The sequence below is a fragment of the Megascapheus bottae genome, chromosome 1 (assembly GCF_031878675.1).
Source record: "Megascapheus bottae isolate mThoBot1 chromosome 1, mThoBot2.hap1, whole genome shotgun sequence".
NCBI classification, from domain to species: domain Eukaryota; kingdom Metazoa; phylum Chordata; class Mammalia; order Rodentia; family Geomyidae; genus Megascapheus; species Megascapheus bottae.
The window spans coordinates 87,258,355-87,265,657 of record NC_143509.1 but is presented as its reverse complement, the minus strand read 5'-3'; the positions used below and the strand labels follow the sequence as shown (position 1 = coordinate 87,265,657).

The window sequence follows — 7,303 nt, the reverse complement described above, 5'->3', positions numbered from 1 at the left end:
GTAAAACTACATCTTCCCAATAGGAATGCACATATCTCCTCAATGCCAGAGAAGGCTCAAAGTATAAAGTCCATCTGTCTAATGCAGGTTTTGCCTATCAATCAAATGTGACATTACTTGGATTAAGTTGTTCAAATGATCGGCATCTTGGAAAATAAGGAAGGTAGTTATGCTGTGACAAATTTAGAGTGAATTACAAGGATTTGGGACAAATGATTCTGCTTCACTAGATATCCAAGGTCTTAGTACTCGACAAGTAGAGAAAATATACACTGAAATGTGTTGCTTTTGTTCTGTTGGCTTCCTTCTGAGCTACTTGTCCTGGTTGTTATGATACGTGAGTTTCCCAGCGCCCTCATGACTAATTAAAAACTTGCATAACAGCAACGTTAAAAGGCTATGAGTCCTTTCTTTCTAAAAGCAGGACTTCTGGCACCAAGTTTTGGACTTGGTGATATCAAGCTGATTCCACAGCATGGACACAGGCTATTTTTGAGCAAAGCCAGATCCAGTGTCTCATTCCCTATAGTGGGAACAGGAGCTGACCTTGGTTGACCCCCATGGCCTACACATCATGGCTTCTCTCAGGAAATTATCAGAAAATAGTGAGAGGCAAGTATTCTTTGAATAGAGCCTGGAGCTAGAGAGCTCAAGGAAATCTAGAATCTATTCAGAAAACTACTTTCATGTCATTCTTTCGCCCCTCTTCCCGCCTGAAGGACATAGTAAAAAAATAAAAAATTAAGTAAGGCACCTAAGTTTCTCTTAAGCTTATGTACATAACCTATTGACCTATTTAAAGATAAGTTTAGTTGTCTTATTCTCTGCGAAAGTCCTATGTGTCCTTATTAAATAACCTTTTCTAAGATTCAGAGCATCTTAAAGGGAAGAGAATTGCTTACCTATCTAGATTTCTCTGAATCGGTCAGTACTTACTGTGTAAAAAATAAATGATTCTGTACGCCAGGATTACAAAGAAATGTAATTTAACTTTGAAACATTTTGCATAGGCACATGAGAGCAGATAGTCAAAGAAGGTTAAGTCCTCTGTTTTTCCATGAAGGTGGGATAATAGAAGAAAGGAAGGAAGGAAGGAAGGAAGGAAGGAAGGAAGGAAGGAAGGAAGGAAGGAAGGAAGGAAGGAAAAAAGAAAGAAAGAAAGAAAGAAAGAAAGAAAGAAAGAAAGAAAGAAAGAAAGAAAGAAATAGAAGATGATAGAGAGCTATTGTCCAAACATTCCTCTTTGTCTCCAAGCAAGGGTTAGAACTACATGCAATTTCTTCCCCAGACCCTGGCACCACCTCTGACTTTGGCTTTATTCCAAGGACACACAAACAGCTGACAATTTTTTTTTGCTTGTGCCTTGGGAAGAAATTAAAAATACTAGTTGTCTTTCCATGTTTACTCGGAAACTCCTGAATCCTGTCCTTTACCCCTTCTTTCCACTTTCCTTATCACTGGCAACTGATTCCTCTCTAAGTATCAGCACACTGCTAAATTAAGTCCTTTACTTCTTTACCTGACGATCAGAGAAAGGGTGAAATAGGAGGTGCAAGGAGAGCAAAAAGACAAGGGCATCTTGCCAACTGTAAGACAACTCAAATTCCTCTGTTTTGGTCACTTATTTGTCTTATCTGTTCATTGAAGAAGGAAAATCTAAACTATGTGCGGGTGATTTTAAAAAGTGGTGGAAAATACTTGTAAGGAACGTTAAAACTACAAACTAATTTGTAAACGCTGTTGAGGTTCTAAAAGAATATCAAGAGTGGAGCGCTTATTTCTTAATTGTTTTGAATCTAATGGATTTTAATTATCAGTGGAAACTCACTCAGCAATTTCACTGCATAGTAATATAGTTAATTGTCTACATTTAAAAATTATTATGCCAGTATATCATCTAACAAATATTCTTCCTACAAGTCCAGGATAATGTTAAGGGCTAAAATCACCTAAAATAAAATAAGATTCCTACTTTTGATGAGCTTAAATTCTCTTATTAAAGAAGATATGAAAGGGAAGTCGTGCTGTGGCTCAAGTGGTAGGGTGCTAGCCGTCATCTAACAGTACCCAGGCCCACAGTTCAAACCTCACAATCAACCCCCCCAAAAAGAAGATATGATATGACAGAATCTGTGCTTTTTATATATTCTGTAGGAAAAATAGGGATGGTGTCGAAATAATAAAAAGGTTATTTTTCTTTTTTTTATCACCTTTACTAGTTCACATAAATACTTGAAAACAAATAGATTTGCTTTCCCTTTCTGTATTCTTGTCATAATTTATTGAAGGAGCTAATAAACAAATGACCGTAGATATGCACAAAAGGCAAATAAAATTTAAAATATGAAAGAGAGGTTAATAAATAGCCAAACATTTTAACCACTGAAAGGACTACCTATGTTTTAAGATTAAGTCACTGATTTGCAGCTATCATTAAAATAAATCATCTCTAAAACAAGGTAATTTATAACTTGATCTCAACTTTTTTGATAGCTCAATTTCTGCATAAAAATTGTACAACTTCAACAAGAGAAATAAAGTACTTATATACCAGTTTATATTTTAAAAATTAAACCTACTTTAACAAGCAAAGACTACTTATCAATTGATGTTAGTACTGAGGTCCAAAATACATTTTCCAGTAAACATTTTCAATGTTTCCATATGCTTCTTCACATCAGAGGTGGTTTCTAGTGAGCATTAGTGTACAGTCTATTCTTTATGAAGACAACACTAGACAGCTGTTGCCTGATGCCTGGGTAATTCTGAATGTGACAAAACCAGTGGGACACATTAAGATATTTCTCCTTTTCTTGAACTGTCAGGTCAACTATAAAGCGATGAAGTCCATAATACAATAGGATATCTGCTAAGGTAAAATTATTTCCTGTAATGTAGACTTTATCTTCAAGATATGAATTAAGATCCTTCAAGAGAGTGTGGATATCTTCTTTACTGGAATGTCCATCTACATGAGTGACTTTGTATTCTAACCACTACTGAACTACTGCTTTTTCTTCTGCAGTACTCCCCAGCAAATACTCTTTGTTGGCTTGCTTGACTAGATGAGTTGCTATAGTGGTCAATCCTGCTAGACTTGGACCATTGTTTGTTTGAAGAACTGGAATCTGCCATTCACCCTGAGCACTGTATTTATTCTCCTTACTCAGCCCTAGGGATTTCTCTAGCAGCTTCAATTCCCCAGCCGCCGCCATCTTCCGGTCCCAGATGCTGACAGGGGAGGTATTTTTCTTTTTTTAATTCAGGAATTTTGATTATTATTTTATTTAAGAATTTTTGAAAACATATAGCAGTGTATATAAAGGTTAGAAGCTAGTTGTGTTAGTAGACAAATACTCTACCCAAATCTAAACAATATGAGCAACTGCCACTGGACATATAGTGAAATATATGGAAAGTTTATTTAAATTGTAATTAAATCTCTATAGAAACCTGAATCTTTTTTCATATATTTTTATTGTAATTAATAGGAGGGTTACATTATATTCACTAGATAGAAGGTGCATTACTTCACAAACATTGATGCCCTTTCTCATGTCTTGATCCCCATTTCCCTTCCGCCACCCCTGCCCCTCATCTTGTTTTCCCCCCTTCCTTATCCTATTTCAAATAACCAAATAAACATATATATCAGATAACAAGGTAAATACTGTAACAATATGAGATAACCAAGGGACAGCAAAAGAGATGAGAGATAACATAGTACATTAAGAACAACTCCTTATATGCTTTTGTTTCTATATCCTGGAGGTTCTTTCAGTTAGCGTCCTACCATATGGCCTTATGTATCTAAGATTTACTCTATTGTAAATCTCTGCTAGGGGAGCCCAAGGTTTCTACTGGTTATGCAAATGAGGGAAACCATTGAGCCTATTTTCCTTTGAGTCTGGCTTACTTCACTTAATATGATTTTTTTCTAAATCTTTCCATTTCCTTACAAATGGAGCAATGTTGCTCTTTCTGACAATTGGGTAAATGCCAGGTAGTGGAATTGCTGGGTCATTGCGGAGCTCTATGTTTAGTCTTTTGAGGAACTGCCATACTGCTTTCGATAGTGATTGAATGAGTTTGCACTCCACCAATGGCATGGCCACATCCCCTCCAGCATCTGTTGTTATTAGATTTCTTGATCATGGCCATTCTAACTGGAGTGAGGTGGAATCTTAGAGTTGTTTTGATTTGCATTTCTTTTATGGCCAGAGATGTCGAGCATTTCTTCATGTGTCTATAGGCCATTCTTATTTCTTCTTCAAAGAAGACTCTCTTTAAGTCTTTGGCCCATCTTTTAATGGGATGGTTGTTATTTTGGAGATTAGTTTTGGATTGATTCAATTTTTTGAGCTGTTGATATATTTTAAAAAGGTTATTTTTCATTAGTTTAATGTGGAAAACTTTCATACATATAACATTTAATAATAAAGTATCAAATGATTTTTTTCATGAATTACTTTTTGTATCTTCTCAACTACATCGTAATCTCTTTGTGGCTAGGTACTATAATATACCTGATTTTTCTCTTTTCTGTCTCTGTACTGTAATAACTTGATGCCTAGGAAACCTGTCATGTATGATCATTTGTTTGTTTTTGAAAGTGGCTAAGTGTTAAGACAAAAGTCAGAAAAGCTGCCAAAATCCATCTGCATCTTCAGCTGACTACATTTCCTGATGGAAATTAGGAATTGGCAGATATTCTGATCTCTTTCTTATGTACTGAAGAAATGAAAGTTGGATTACAGTTTTCACTTTTCTGTGATGTGGAACAAATCAGTCTTCAATTATTGCACTTAAGCTCGATAATATGGAAGACTGTAAGACTTAATAAATAACATTTTATATCAATAAAGGACTTGTAAAAAGTTATTGGGAAAGATATTATGTGCATGCACGATGCACATTACTACCACAACTTCTGTGTGATGTTCATTCATGACAAGACTGAAGTGATTTCTTTAGAAGCATCTCATCACTGTAATGTTTTATTACACCTGGTTCATCTTTTTGATGTCATTTTCTTTATTTAAATAGTTTTCTATTGTGTCTTTCCTCTCAAACTGATTCTATTTTGATGAATTTAGGGACATGGGAAAAATCTATGAACCACTGAGCTGCTAATAGTAATGTTTCTTTGCTCTTTTAGAGTCTCTTTTATCTCAGGATACCAAAGTACTCTTCAATCTGATGTCTATAATTACCTCCATCATACAAAAGAATAACTGAAGTGAGTGAGTGATTCATGGGCTGACAAAATCAAAACGTACAATCCAAATTTCCTGTGCTCTTCCTGTCTCCTAGACTTCAGGACTTTTACAAAGTGTGGAATCATGTTTAGATATAGGAGATTCAGAAAAAAGAAGAGCATGTCTTTGAGACATGCAACCTTAGTGGAGGCCAGTCCTTCATCTGATGATAAATGAACACAAATGGCAAAATCCCTATGGAGCAAAATGGTGGGGTGTTGTAATGCTTTTCTGGAAGCAAGTGGGATTTGAACCAATCTGCCCACCTAAGTGACAGGTTCTTCACTCTGCCTGGCCATTGTGGTTTTCTTTGTCATCTAAGAAAAGTGCTCTTCTATTTGGTAAAGTGTAAGAGTCTAGTTTTTTATTCATCAAGCCAAGTTAGGGTCAACAAGACAAATTTCCAAGTTGTCCTCAAGGGTACAATTTAGGCCCAGGATTTACTGAAATTCAAAATGCTTGAAACAATTTGCCACATCTATTTAAAACATCACCATCTACTCTTTATTACTTTCAGGAATTTTTTAGGGGGTGGTTTTATTTGTAGCTATAATGATATGCTTAAAACCGGCAAATTTGAGGGAAAAAAAGATGAGTATTGATGAGCCATGGCATTTGCATTAACATTGTGGGTCTAAGAGCTGGCAGCAGGTTTGGTGTGTTGACAGAGGAAAAGGCTCCAGGGCCTCCATGCCGAATGAGAAAATGGGGACTATAAAAGAGATAACGTGGTGAAGTGCTACAACAATGAAGTTATTCTAATATGGATGAAGGCATTTTATATGTGGAGAGAAGGGCACACATTATTATCTGACTATTGCTAATATGTTCCAAAGAACCTATTGGAATAATTTTTACTATTAATTTGACTAAGAGCACTGGGATTCTTTCTATATCTGAGGTAATTTTATATTTAAGACAATTTTATTTTTTAATATTAGTAGAAATCAGACTCTTGTTAAATTTTAGAATTGAATATATTTTATTTTATAATGTCAGGACTTTCTGGGTTCTATTTGCTGATTAAAATATTCTTGCTTTAATCCTTTTAGATTAGGTTGGGGTTTTTTTGGGGGGGGCGTCTTCAATGTTTTTCTCTTAGGGGTAGCTCCAATGTTAAGAAAAATGTAGAATTTTTGCAGTTAACTGTTTCATCCATTCATTTTTCACATTTTCTCTCATGTTTTGGGTTTGTTACTTTAGATTTTTGAAACAATCTCATATTATAACCTAGGCTTGCCCAAAACTATAGATCCTCTTACATCAGCCTCACACTTGCTGAGATTATACAGATGGGCCTCTTTATCTAGCTTTGTGTCATGTTATTAACTAAATTATTATTAACTAACTGAAGTATTAAGTAAATGCTATCAATTGGTTTTTTTCTGATGAACAGAAAGATGAGGAGAATAGAATTTAGGGATTGGCTCTTGATTATAACATGCATGACATCTCATCCCTCAAATAGCTTATTTATTGTTTGCATTTAACAGATGAGGAAACTGTGGCTTGGAAATTAAAGTCATCTGATTGGTACCTCATATCAAATAAATAATAATTTTATCACTCGAACATAGGTCTTATTGACTCCAAACCTACTCCTATAGATAGCAATTTCAAGATGCTTTGTAATTGATTCTTAAATATCTAGTTCTGGGACCTTCAGCAAGTCTAGTCAAATCATCACACATCATGTGCCACTTACAACTTGCTCTAATATTTTCAGCCCATCTCTGGGCATATATACATATATATATATATATGTATGTGTGTGTACATATATATATATATGATCAAGTTGAAAATACCCAAGTTCCATATCCCTTACACATACTTTCCTCATGTCTTATTTCAGCTAGAGCACATCTCTGTTACATTTGTCTAATGGCTACAGTGTCCTCTCACAAGGAGATGACCTTACTAAGTGTCATTTCTTGGTAAATAAAGCTCTGCTGCTGATGACTTTTGATTCATCATCACATTGATATTTAGTGTCAGTAAGGAGTACGCTGGAAGAGGCAACCGTCTTGAGCTCTTACGAAGGG

The 7,303-nt window shown here is 35.3% G+C and overlaps 1 pseudogene; it reads right to left on the bottom strand.

Annotated features, from left to right (window-relative positions):
- Positions 1-2,690: 2,690 nt before the first annotated feature.
- LOC150069559 (eukaryotic translation elongation factor 1 epsilon-1 pseudogene) lies at positions 2,691-3,215 on the bottom strand (annotated as a pseudogene).
- Positions 3,216-7,303: the final 4,088 nt, after the last annotated feature.